At 41.7% G+C, this 12720-nt stretch overlaps 1 protein-coding gene across 3 annotated transcripts in view; it reads left to right on the top strand.

The window, feature by feature from the left end:
• Nucleotides 1–12720, top strand: part of LOC134349092 (P2Y purinoceptor 8-like) — a 61090-nt gene that overhangs the window by 41001 nt on the left and 7369 nt on the right. The window contains exon 1 of one of the 3 annotated variants that reach the window (XM_063052961.1): nucleotides 9370–9448. The exons of the other annotated variants lie outside the window; for them this stretch is intronic. The gene's annotated coding sequence lies outside the window, so the exon portion shown is untranslated. Of the gene's footprint in view, nucleotides 1–9369; nucleotides 9449–12720 lie in introns of those variants that run through there. 3 annotated transcript variants of the gene reach the window in all.

The following is a 12720-nucleotide window of genomic DNA, read 5'->3' as shown; positions in this document are numbered from 1 at the left end:
TCACTTCTGGCGCTGTCTGTAAGGAATTTGTACGTTTTCTCCATGACCACCTGGATTTCCTCTGGGTCTCCATTTTCCTCCCACAGTTCAAAGATCTATCAGCCAGTAGGTTACCTGTGGAAGTTATCACTGTAATGTTGTAGTGTGTGAAGGAAGAGAAGTGGATGCAGTTACTATTACAAGAGAGAAGGTCCTCAAAAAGCTAAAAGACCTAAAGGTCCATAATTCACCCAGACCAGATGAACTGAACCCTAGGGTTCTGAAACAGGTAGTATTAGAGATTGTGGTGGCATTAGAAATCATCTTTCAAAAATCATTGGACTCTGGCATGGTGACAGAGGATTGGAAAATTGCAAATGTCACTCCACTCTTTAAGAAAGGAGGAAGGCAGCAAAAAGGAAATTATAGACTAGTTAGCCTGACATCAGTGGTTGGGAAGATGTTGGAGACAACTGTTAAGGACGATGGAGTACTTGGTGACACAGGACAAGATAGTACAAAGTCAGCATGGTTTCCTTCAGGGAAAATCCTGCCTGACAAACCTGTTGGAATTCTTTGAGGAGATTACAAGTAGGATAGACAAAGGAGATGCCGTGGATGTTGTATATTTGGACTTTCAGAAGGCCTTTGACAATGTGCCACACATGAGGCTGCTTACCAAGGTAAGGAAAGTTACTAACATGGTTAGAGTTTTGGCTGATGGGTAGGTGGCGGCGAATGGGAATAAAAGAATCCTTTTCTGGTTGGCTGCCAGTGACTGGTGGTGTTCTGCATGGGTTGGTGTTGGGACCACTTCTTTTTATGCTGTATGTAAATGATTTAGATGATGGAATAGATGGCTTTGTTGCTAAGTTTGCGGTTGATATGAAGATTAGTGGAGGGACAGGTAGTGTTGAAGAAACAGGTAGGATGCAGAAGGACTTAGCCAGATTAGGAGAATGGGCAAGAAAGTGGCAAATGAAATACAATGTTGGAAAATGCATGGTCATGCACTTTGGTAGTAGAGATAAATGTGTGGACTATTTTCTAAACGGGGAGAAAATCCAAAAATCTGGGATGCAGAGGGACTTGGGAGTCCTTGTGCAGAACACCCTAAAGGTTAACTTGCAGGTTGACTCGGTAGTGAGGAAGGCAAATACCATATTGTGAAACTATATGTCGAGTTCTCCTTCTCACAGCTGTGTTGTACAAATTTCTGTTTCACTCCTTGTAAGCGAAGAGAAGTAGCCTCACTCCTCTGAAACTGAAATTCTAATTCACAGCAGACGACACAATCCACATTCAGTAGCCATTTTATCAGGTATACTTGCACATTACTGCAAACATCTAATGAGCCAATCATGTGGCGGCAACTCAATCCATAAAAGCGTGCAGGCATGGTGAAAACGTCAGTTGTTGTTCAGACCACACATGAGAATGGAGATAATAGAGTGGATGTGGAGAGGATATTTCCTATGGTGGGACAGTATAAGACCAGAGGACACAGCCTCAGAATTGAGGGGCATCCTTTTAGAGCAGAGATAAGGAGGAATTTCTTTAGCCAGAGAGTGGTGAATCTGTGCAATTCCTTGCCACAGGCAGCTGTGGAGGCCAAGTCTTTATGGATATTTAAGGCAGAGGTTTATAGATTCTTGATTGGTCGGGGCATGAAGGGGTATGGGAGGAAGGCAGGAGAATGGGTCTGAGACGAAAATTCATGCCATGATGAAATAGCAGAGCAGACTTGATGGGCCAAATGGCCTAATTCTGCTGCTATATCTTATGATCTATATGATTTTGACTGTGGAATGATTGTTCATGCCGGACAGGGTGGTTTGAGAATCTTAGAAATTGCTGATCCTCTGGAATTTCCCACAAAACAGTCTCTGGAATTTGCAGAGACTTGTGCAAAAACAAAAAAAAAATCCAAAGAGCTGCAGTTGGAGGAGATGATGATTACTGCACCCATTTTCATTTTCTGAAGAGGGAAACCATTTTGTGAGCTGAGTCCGCCCTTAGCAGAAATGAAATGACAGAAAGGGCGTCTTTTGCATTGCCACAAGTGTAAGAAAATAGAAAGATGTGGTGTGATGAACAGATTACCCTTTATTGACACCTTTATCTTTCAATGATGGTATCTGATTCTCAAAAGTAATACATACTAGTGCAAACTAATACTTCAATGACAATTAAGGAACAGTGTCTTTGTGTCTTTTGAGGAAGGAGATTATATTAAATTATTTTCATTTGAGTATCATAACCACAAGAGATTCTGCCGATGCTGAAATTCCAGAGTAACATGCATTTACAGTAATGCTGGAGGAATTCAGCAGGCCAGGCAACATTTATGGGGAGGAACAAACAGTCGACATTTTGGGTTGAAACCCTTCATTGGAGTATCACTCTGGTAGAAATTTCAAGCCTTAAAATCCTATCAATATAGAACATGGGATTCTTTGTTGCTGTTTCCATAGCAACTTTGTATGACCAGTCAGGGTTGTTAGTCCTGAGCTGAACCCCTGAACCTGGAGGACCAGCAGACCACTCTTAGTCTGGCCTTTACCCTTTGACCTGTTTGGCTTGGGTGACCTTACCAAGACAAGGCCCTGACTCCAAACCCAATGACAAGGATGTGGTGCTCTTGAAGGAAGCCCTGGACACCACCGGAGATGGAGGACCTTCATAGCTGTCATAAATGCCAGTGGCCTAATGGGCAGTAAGAGTAGAACGCAGAACAGTAGAGCACAGTATGGGACACTCAGCTTACAATTGTTTGGTGACCTTTAACCTACTCCGCAATTAACCTACTCCTTACTTCCTACACAGCCCATAACCCTGCATTCTTTTTTTTCAACCAGTCTCTTAAAGGTCCCTACTGAATCAGCCTTGCCTCCATCCCTGGCAGTGCATTCCAGGCACTTTCTATGAATAATAACTCCAATTGCTTCATTGTGGTTAATAACTCTATTCCACTGACGAGATGGGCTCTTTGACTCTAAATACTGTAAAATCAGTCATTATCTTCTCTTTGGGGATGTCAGTTTACTTAGTTGAGTTGAGTCCAGCTACTTACATAGAAGCTTGAGAATTCAAAACGGTTCCATTACCAACGCATTGCTATGTTTTACAGCTTTATTATCTTTAAATTTATCAAAATAAAAACAAACAGGAAAGTAAAATGAAAGTCAGACTTTCCCAAGACTCACCCTGGTCCCTTTGAAATCCCTGATAAAAATATCTTGAATTAAATTCAAAGCAACTCACGCAAGACGTTGGAGGAACACAGCCAGTCAGGCAACATGGAATGAATAAGTAGTTAATGTTTTGGGCCAAAATCCTTCATCAGGACTTTGTATTTACTTTGCAGGTATAGTCCTGATGAAGGGTCTCAGACCGAAACACCGACTGTTTATTCCTCAGCTGTCAGGGGTTTCTAAGCTGGGGTCCACGACCCTTCAGTTAATAGTAGGGGTCTATGGCATAGAAAAGGTTGGGAAGCCCTGCTTTAGGTGCTGCCTGACCTGAGTCCCTCCAACATTTTGTGTGTGTTACAACAGATTTCCAGCATCTTCAGAATCTCTTGTTATTTTATTTGGCAACGGAGTGCAGAGTCGGCCCTTCGGATCAGCTATGATCTTATCGAATGGCGGAGCAGGATCAGCAGGCCTGATGGCCTACTCCGCTCCTATTTCTTATGTTCGGCCCTTCGAACCATGCCGCCCCTGCAGCCCCTGACAACCCCGATTTAACCCCAACCTAATCATGGGAACAAATTCACCTATCTAGTACGTCTTTGGACTCTGGGAGGGAACTGGAGCACCCAGGCATTCCATGGGGAGGACATACAGGGGTCACCAGTATTGAACTCTGAACTATGATGCCCCGAGCTGCATTTATTAAATGCAAACACCACTTTGCTTACATGAATTTTGATTCTGGATTTCATCCTTTTGTTTGCTATGGGTAAAGATCCAAGTCAGCCATATCACTATCAAATCCAGATAAGGGTTAACTTGTACCTCATTACCCACGATGCTCATTGGTCATTTGTTGCTTATTTTAATACCAAATAGTAACATGGTTTACAAAAATCAAGATATTAAAATGGTGACCAAATATTCCAACAATGACCTGTTGCAGTATTATATGACTCTTTGGTTCTGTGATCTGATAACTTAATTGTTCTTTAGATATGGGGCATTACTAGCAATGCTGGTATATGTTTGCCATCTCAAATTATCCCTGAACTAATGGGGGAGATTTAATCGCATGGTAGATCCGGAGTCGGTTATTCAGGAGAATTGGTAGATTTCCATCTGTGAACTTCAATAGCGAGCTGCTGGGTCTTTAAGTAAATCCTGTCACCAACACTGATAAGGGAGACATGGTAGTGTAGTGGTTAGCACAATGCTTTACAGTATCAACGACCCAGGTTCATTTCCCACCCCTGTCCTGTAAAGAGTTTGTACGTAGTCCCTGTGACTGTGCTGGTTTCCTCCCACAGTCCAAAGACGTACTGGTTGGTAGGTCAATCGGTCATTGTAAATTGTCCCGTGATTAGTCTAGGGTTAAATCAAGGCTTGTTGAGTGATGCAGCTCAAAGGGCCAGAGGGCCTACTCTGTGCTGTATCTCAATAAATGAATAAAAAGAGAAAATTTGATGGATCTTGCTATGGGATTTGAACTGATATCTCTGGATCAATTGGCACAATGGTGTTATTATTCATTAATTTAGATTAATCAATTTATAGTAACTACAGTGACTCTGTAGTTGATGTTATGATGTGTTTCTGGTTTCTGTTTTTTTTGTTGCTATTTGTTGTGATTTTGATCGGGGAGGTTCTGGCTCTGCGACCTGCGGTCAACGAACAACACAGCGCTAGATTGAACTGAACTGAGCTGGAACGGACCGTTCCTGGACTGCTTCCACGAGTTAGTAGTCTTATGTTTTATATTCTGTGATTGTTGTTCTTTTTTTTGCCATTTGCATGATTTGCTCTTTTTTATGTGTGTGTGTGTGTGTGTGTGTGTGTGTGTGTGTGTGTGTTGTTGGGGGTTTGCTGCTTTTCTCTGAACAGATTCCATGTTTTTTTTTGTTTCATGGCTGTCTGTTGGAAGATGTATCTCAGGGTTGCATACTGCATACATACTGTCCTTTGATAATAAATGTACCTTGAGTATTTTAATCTTGAAACTTTGAACACTACCACATCCTGTAAGAGACTCAGCAATCAGATTGCTAGCATCAAGTGGGTAGCATGGTAGCATAGTGGTTAGTGCAATCGACTTACAGCGACAGAAATCACTGATCAGGATTTGACTCCCATCTCTGTCTGTAAGGTGTTTGTATATTCTCCTCATAGATTTCCTCAGGGTGCTCTAGTTTCCTCCCACATTCCAAAGACAAACAGGTTAGGGTTAGTAAGTAGTAGTTATGCTATGTTGTTCAAGTTCAAGTTAAATAATAATTATCATTCAACCATACATGAATATAGCCAAAGAAAACATTGTTCCCCTGGGACTAAGGTGCAAAGCACCTTATCAACAGCACACAGCACACTGCACATAGCACATAACACATAGAGCACATATGGTTATGATTTCAGAGAAACATACAGTCACAAAGAAAAAATAGCCCAAGTCCGTTAGTGGCATGACTGTAGATTGCCCTAGTCCAGGTCGTTCTTTCACTGAGCAAATACTGGAGGGCAGCACTGAGAGAGCACCAGAGAGCAGCATCAACAGGAAGGGCCAACTCCCAACACAGCATGGATTTCAATATACCCAGCAGAGGCGCCAGCTCTTTCCACTCTGCGACTGCAACTGGTCACTGCATCCAAAGTGACCCTAGGCTCAAGGCCTAGTCCTCGCCACAACCGAGGCAACGTAGTTCCCCTGTTGTTGGTCTTGCCAATGAACCAGTGAACCAGACTGGCAGAATTCTATGCTACTAATGCACAACATGGTCCTGTGATCCCAATAAAAACATCCAAGACAATTATTTGTCCCATTGGTTGGATCGCACATTGTTGGTACACAACAAGTCCAGACAACAACACAATTTAATGTGGATAAATGTGAGGTTATCCACTTTGGTGGCAAGAACAGGAAAACGGATTCTTCTCTGAATGGTGGCCGATTCGGAAAAGAGGAGGTGCAACGAGACCTGGGTGTCATTGTACACCAGTCATTGAAAGTGGGCAGGCAGGTACAGCAGGCGGTGAAAAAGGCGAATGGTATGCTGGCATTCATAGCAAGAGGATTCAAGTACAGGAGCAGGGAGATACTACTGCAGTTGTACAAGGCCTTGGTGAGACCACACCTAGAGTATTGTGTGCAGCTTTGGTCCCCTAATCTGAGGAAAGACATTCTTGCCATAGAGGGAGTACAAAGAAGGTTCACCAGATTGATTCCTGGGATGGCAGGACTTTCATATGATGAAAGACTGGATCGACTAGGCTTATACTCTCTGGAATTTAGAAGATTGAGGGGGGATCTGATTGAAATGTATAGAATTCTAAAGGGATTGGACAGGCTAGATGCAGGAAGATTGTTCCCGATGTTGGGGAAGTCCAGAACGAGGGGTCACAGTTTGAGGATAAAGGGAAAGCCTTTTAGGACCGAGATGAGGAAAAACTTCTTCGCACAGAGAGTGGTGAACCTGTGGAATTCTCTGCCACAGGAAACAGTTGAGGCCAGTTCATTGGCTATATTTAAGAGGGAGTTAGATATGGCCCTTGTGGCTAAAGGGATCAGGGGGTATGGAGAGAAGGCAGGTACAGGGTTTTGAGTTGGATGATCAGCCATGATCAAACTGAATGGCGGTGCAGGCTCGAAGGGCCAAATGGCCTACTCCTGCACCTATTTTCTATGTTTCTATGTTTCTACAACAATAGTATGAAGTAAGCCCAGCTCCATTGCTATTGAACAACTAGCTGATGGGATAGTCCTACAATCTTTGTTTGTCTTAGTATCCAATAGTGACTTGTGATCATAAAAAAGCCAGAAATATGATGACATTTGCCGGCTGCCCTTTAGCACAATCCTTACTGATTTGATTTGATGCAAAACAACAAACTTCACTGTACGTTTTGATGTACATGTGACAAATAAAGCCAATCGCTTTATCCAGGTAGGTGAGAGATTGGCAACTCAAGAACCATGCTGTGGTTGGGTACATCTTCTTGAAGGGCAAACTGAAAGAGGAAAACTGTCTTCAGTAGGGTGAATTTTGCTATTGTGAGCGAGTTAGTCTGACACCTCAAAGATTCTGAGCAGTTTTGGGCTCCTTATCTATGAAAGTATGTGCTGGCATTGGAGTGGATCCAGAGGAGGTTCACAAAAATAATCCTGGGAACGACAAGGTTACTTTATGAGGAGTGTTTCATGGTTCTCGGCCTGTACTTGCTGGAATTTAGAAGATTGAGGGGGCATGTCATTGAATCCTAGCAATATTGAAAGTCCTACACAGAGTGGATGTGGAGAGAATGTTTCCTTTAGAAGGGTGTCTAGGACCAGAGGGCACAACCTCAGAATAGACAGACAGAAATGAGGAAGAACTTCTTTAGCCAAGGGTAATGAATCTGTTGCGTTCATTGGCCACAGAACCTATGGAGGCCAAGTGATTGGGTATATTTGAAACGAAGGTTGATAGGTTCTTGATGAGTGTTCAAGATCACGGGGAGAAGACAGGAGAATGGGGTTGATAGGGATAATAAATCAGTCATAATAGAATGGAGGAGTAGACTTGATAGGCCAAATGGGCAAATTCTGCTCTTATAGCTTATGGTGTTATGGATTTACCTCTCCTTGACTCCCCCTGACTTCATGATGCACCCTTCATCCAGATACTAGCAACTGCTTGATAATAACATCATCCTGGTGAGAGTTGGCAAGGAAATCTGCATCAGTTTCTTACAGTCATCAGACTGGTCACCGCCTGGTCCAGTTTGTTATTAGCATAAGGATGGTCCCAAAAGAACAGCAGCATCTGAAAGATGGCCATGTTCTGTGAAGGCCCGCTAGAAAATGAATTTCAGTGTAGGATATGGTGACATTGACGTACTTTGATAATGAACTTACTTTGAACTTTGAGAAAATCAGTGTTCAAAGGTCAAAGTAAATTTATTATCAGATCACCATATGCAAACCCAAGATTCATTTTCTTGCAGGCATACTCAGTAAATCCATAATAGAATAATAGAATCAGTGAAAGACTACATCAACTTGGCATTCAACTGGTGTGCAAAAGACAAACTGTGTAAATGCAAAAAGAAAGAAATTATAAGAATAAATAAGTAAATAGCAATAAATATCAAGAACATGGATGAAGAATCCTTGAAAGTTAGTCCATTGATTGTTGGAACATTTCAGTAATGAGGCAATTAGATTTGAGTGAAGTTATCCCCTCTAGTTCAAGAGCCTGATGACTGAGGGGTAATAACTATTTCTGACTCTGGTGCTGTGGGTTCAAAGGCTCCTGTACTACCTTCCTGATGGCAGCAGTGAGAAGAGAGCGTGTTCTGGGTGGTGTAAGTCCCCGATGATGGATGCTGCTTTCCTGCAACAAAGTTTCATCTAGATTTGCTCAGTGCTGGGGAGGGCTTTACCCGTGATGGATTGGGTCATATCAAACTACTTTTTTTTGTAGGATTTTCTGTTCAAGGGCCAGGGTGTTTTCATACCAGGCTGTGTTGTAGGTCTCAATGAGTCCACAAAGAAAACTATTTTCAAAGAGTGCCTCATAGAGAATTGGAATCAGTTTACATATCAAGCTGCAGTGAAAATATAATTGGGCAAATGATGCCGTACATACATGCGCACATCAAAGTAATAAAAATTTTAAGAAGACTGAAGTGTTTATTTATTTTATTAATTTATTTAGCGGTACATCGTTGAACAGGCCCTTCTGGCCAAACAAGCCGCACCGCCCAGCAACCCACCTATTTAACCCCAGCCTAATCACAGGAGAATTTACAATGACCATTTAACCTACTAACCAGTATGCCTTTAGACCGTAGGAGCAATTCAGAGCACTCGGAGGAAACCCATGCATTCATAGGGTGTACGTACAAGACGCCTTTCCGACGGTGTCGGAAATGAGCTCTGAAATTCCACGCCACGAGTCGAAATAGTGCCACGCTAACCGCTATGTTACTGTGGCACCAGGTAATGTAATGTATTAGTAATAATTGCAACGTGTGGGTAGCACGAAAGCATAGCACTTAGTCTAACACTTTATGTAATGTCTTCAAGGAAAAGCTAGCCACCTTTAACACTGCTATATGCTCTGCAAAGAGAGCCCAGTGTTGCAAGATTATTGTGGAGAATAACCGTGATTCAGAATACTGTTCTCAACTATAAACCGACTGTTGAACCCTGCGGCAACCTGTAAAGTCCTCAGTCAAAGATCTGCCACAAAATGTGAGGAATTTGCAATATTTTTAACAACAAAATAACTTCCATTAGGGTGAGTATAGTTACAGATACTGGTAAGCTCTTTCAACCCTCTCGTAAAAAGATAGCAACCATAGCAAAACATACAAGTATTTCTGATGTAGAACTCTATAAGATTGTAACAAAGAGTAAACCGTCTACTTGCCGTCTCAACCCTTTTCCTGCCACACTTTTTTAAGGACTCTTTTAATAGTGTTTTCAACTCTGTTAGAAAAATTATTAGCACATCCCTTGAAAACGGAGGTTTTCCAGATGCTTTCAAAAATGGAGCTGTCAAACCAGTACTTAACAAGCCAACCTTGATAGTGAGGTACTCACTCACTACGGGCCTATATCAAATCTTCCTTTCCTGGCCAAGATTCTTGAGAGTCATTTTTAACCAACTCAACAACTTACTGAATGAGAACAATATTCTAGAAGAGTTTCCATTAAAATTTAGAGCAAACCACAGCATGGAAACTTTCTACCAAAATTGTCAGTGACCTTAGGTTCAGCACTGATGCCAACAGCATCTCAGTTCTAATTCTTCTGAATCTAAGTGCTGTCTTCAATAAAATTGACCACAACATTCTCCTAGATTGCCTTGAGTCTGTCTCTTTCACCAATCAACTTCCTAGCTCTTTGCTTCGACCCTCCCCCTCCAAGTTTCACCTGTCCTCTGGCGTTTCTCTTTCCCCTCCCCTCCCCTTTCAAATCTACTCCTCAGCTTGGTTTCTCCAGACCTGCTGAAGGGTTTCAGCCCGAAACGTCGATTGTTTACTTTTTTCCATGGATGCTGCCTGGCCTGCTGAGTTCCTCCCGCGTTTTGTGTGCATTGCTCGGATTTCCAGCATCTGCAGACTTTCTCTTGTTTGTGGTAATGCCCGTAACTGGTTTCGCTCATATACGTCAGAGAGAAATTCTTTTGTCTGTATTGCAGAACTCTTTCTAAGAGATACAATGTATTTTTTGGTGTTGCTCAGGAAAGTTGTCTTGTCATTAAACTCTTCTCTTTATACCAGCTCCCCTTAGGAAACATAATTAGAGAGCATAAACTTGATGTCCTCAGTTATGCAGATGACACAATTGCAAATTCAGTTGAGCCTGATGATGATAACACTCTATGTTCTCTGACTTCTGGTTTGGCTGTGATAAACAGTGGATGAACAACAATTTCTAAAAACTAAATGAAGATAAAACTGAAATACTTTTGGTTGGTCACACAGATGAAACAGATAAACTTCTTGATAAACCTGGGAACATGGCTCCCCTTGCAAAATCAGAAAAAGAAACCTAGATGTTATCCTTGATTCACACCTGAATTTTAAATCCTACAAAAAGAAAGTGACCAGAGCAGCATTTCAACACTTAAGATGTTGTGAGTTCATACTTTAAAGCAAAATTTTAGTGAATGATGTTTGCCAATTAATTGTTCCTGTGTAGTCAGATTGAGTTCAACTGTTGCAGGATCCTATAATGTGTTGGATTGTTTCTGGTTTCCCTCAGCATTTTCTACATCTATCATTTTGAATTTGTTACTCTTTTATTATGTACTTTTGATACTTTTTTGTGTTAACCACCTGGTCTGTTTCTGGGAAGAAGTGTCCAACTCTGAGCCAGGCGTTCAATGCTTTCTTGTTGACATCTGGTGTTCTGGGGTCATGGAGATGCCTTCCATGAAGGGTCATGCTCCTCCGTTCGTTAAGTTTTTCTTCCGTAGTGATAATTTCTTCATTCTTCTGGGTTGCGCTTTTATTTAAGTTTAGTAGTGTGTACCTCTTATCAGAATTGCATATGCTCGCGTGGAGAGCCGAATATTATTATTGTTACTTTACAATGTTAGCAGTTGGGGTTTAATTCCCACCACTCTCTGGAAAGAGGTTGTACGTTCTCCCTGTGACTGTGTAGGTTTTCGCTGCTGCTTCGGTTTTCTCCCACATTCCAAAGACGTACAGGTTAGAGTTACTAAATTGTGGGCCTTCTATGTTGGTGCCGGAAGAATGGTGACTTTCACAGGCTTCCCACAGGACGTTCTTGGACTGTGTTGGTCATTGACGCAAACAATGCATTTCACTGTATATGTTTTGATGTTTCAATGTTTATGTGACAAATAAAGCTAATCTTAAAGATATTAATTTTTTTGTGAATTGGAAACTCCACTACACGTTATAGGATTACAAAATAGCTCTTCCAGCACCTTAAAAATGTTTTGCGGGTTGGTAGGTTATTTGGCCCTCGTAAATTGTCTCTCACGTGTAGATGAGTTTTTGCGTTGAGAGGAGAACTAAAATATTGTCGGTGGAAGTTGGTGTTTGGTGTTAAAATCTGAAGTTTGAGTCTAAACTGGTCTCTGAAGTATCTCAGCAAGTGTTTCAGTTTTGCTAAATCTGTTGTAATCAACTTTTTGCAGTGCACCACCTTCAGAAAGGAAGTTAGTGATGGTATGTGAATAACAACTAAAATTAGATTTGATGCTTTCAGCCAAACATGTACATGGAGGGAAAGAAGGTCTGACTCTTCTAAGAAAGCTGTTCAATTATTGACGCATTTGCTGGCTTCTCACCTCTCAGCAGATTTGTTAATCTCCTAAAAGGTTATTGTTTCTGTGACATAAATTCACAGAACATAGAACAGCACAGGACAATCCAGCCCTTTCAGCCCATGATGTTGCCTCAACCCTTTAATTTACACCAAGATCAATATAACCCCTCTCATGTAGCCCTCCATTTTTCTTTCATCCATGTGCCTATCTAAGAGTCTCTTAAATGTCCCTAATGCCTCCACTATCACCCCTGGCAGTGCGTTCCACGCACTTACCTATCTCTGTGTAAAAAAACTTACCTCAGACATTCCCACTATACTTTGCTCCAATCAGCTTAAAATTATTCCCCTTGGATTACATTCAGCTAGAGACTCATTCCACCGAGATGCGACACAGAGCATCATAGGAAGTCATTCCTGCCTGTGGCCATCAAACTTTACAACTCCTCCCTTGGAGGGTCAGACACCCTGAGCCAATAGGCTGGTGCTGGACTTTTTTCCTGGCATAATTTACATATTACTATTTAACTATTTATGGTTTTATTACTATTTATTATTTATGGTGCAACTATAACAAAAACCAATTTCCCCCGGGATCAATAAAGTATGACTATGACTATGACTATTAGCCATTTCCACCCTGGAAAAAATTTTCTGGCTGTCCACTCAATTTATGCCTCTTATCATCTTGTACACCTCAATCAAATCTGATATTCTACCTCTTACAGTACACCCCTCCCCCATACTTTCCTCCTAACACCTTAA

This window comes from Mobula hypostoma, chromosome 7, assembly GCF_963921235.1.
Source record: "Mobula hypostoma chromosome 7, sMobHyp1.1, whole genome shotgun sequence".
Lineage (NCBI taxonomy): Eukaryota > Metazoa > Chordata > Chondrichthyes > Myliobatiformes > Myliobatidae > Mobula > Mobula hypostoma.
This window is presented reverse-complemented; position numbering and strand designations above follow the sequence as displayed.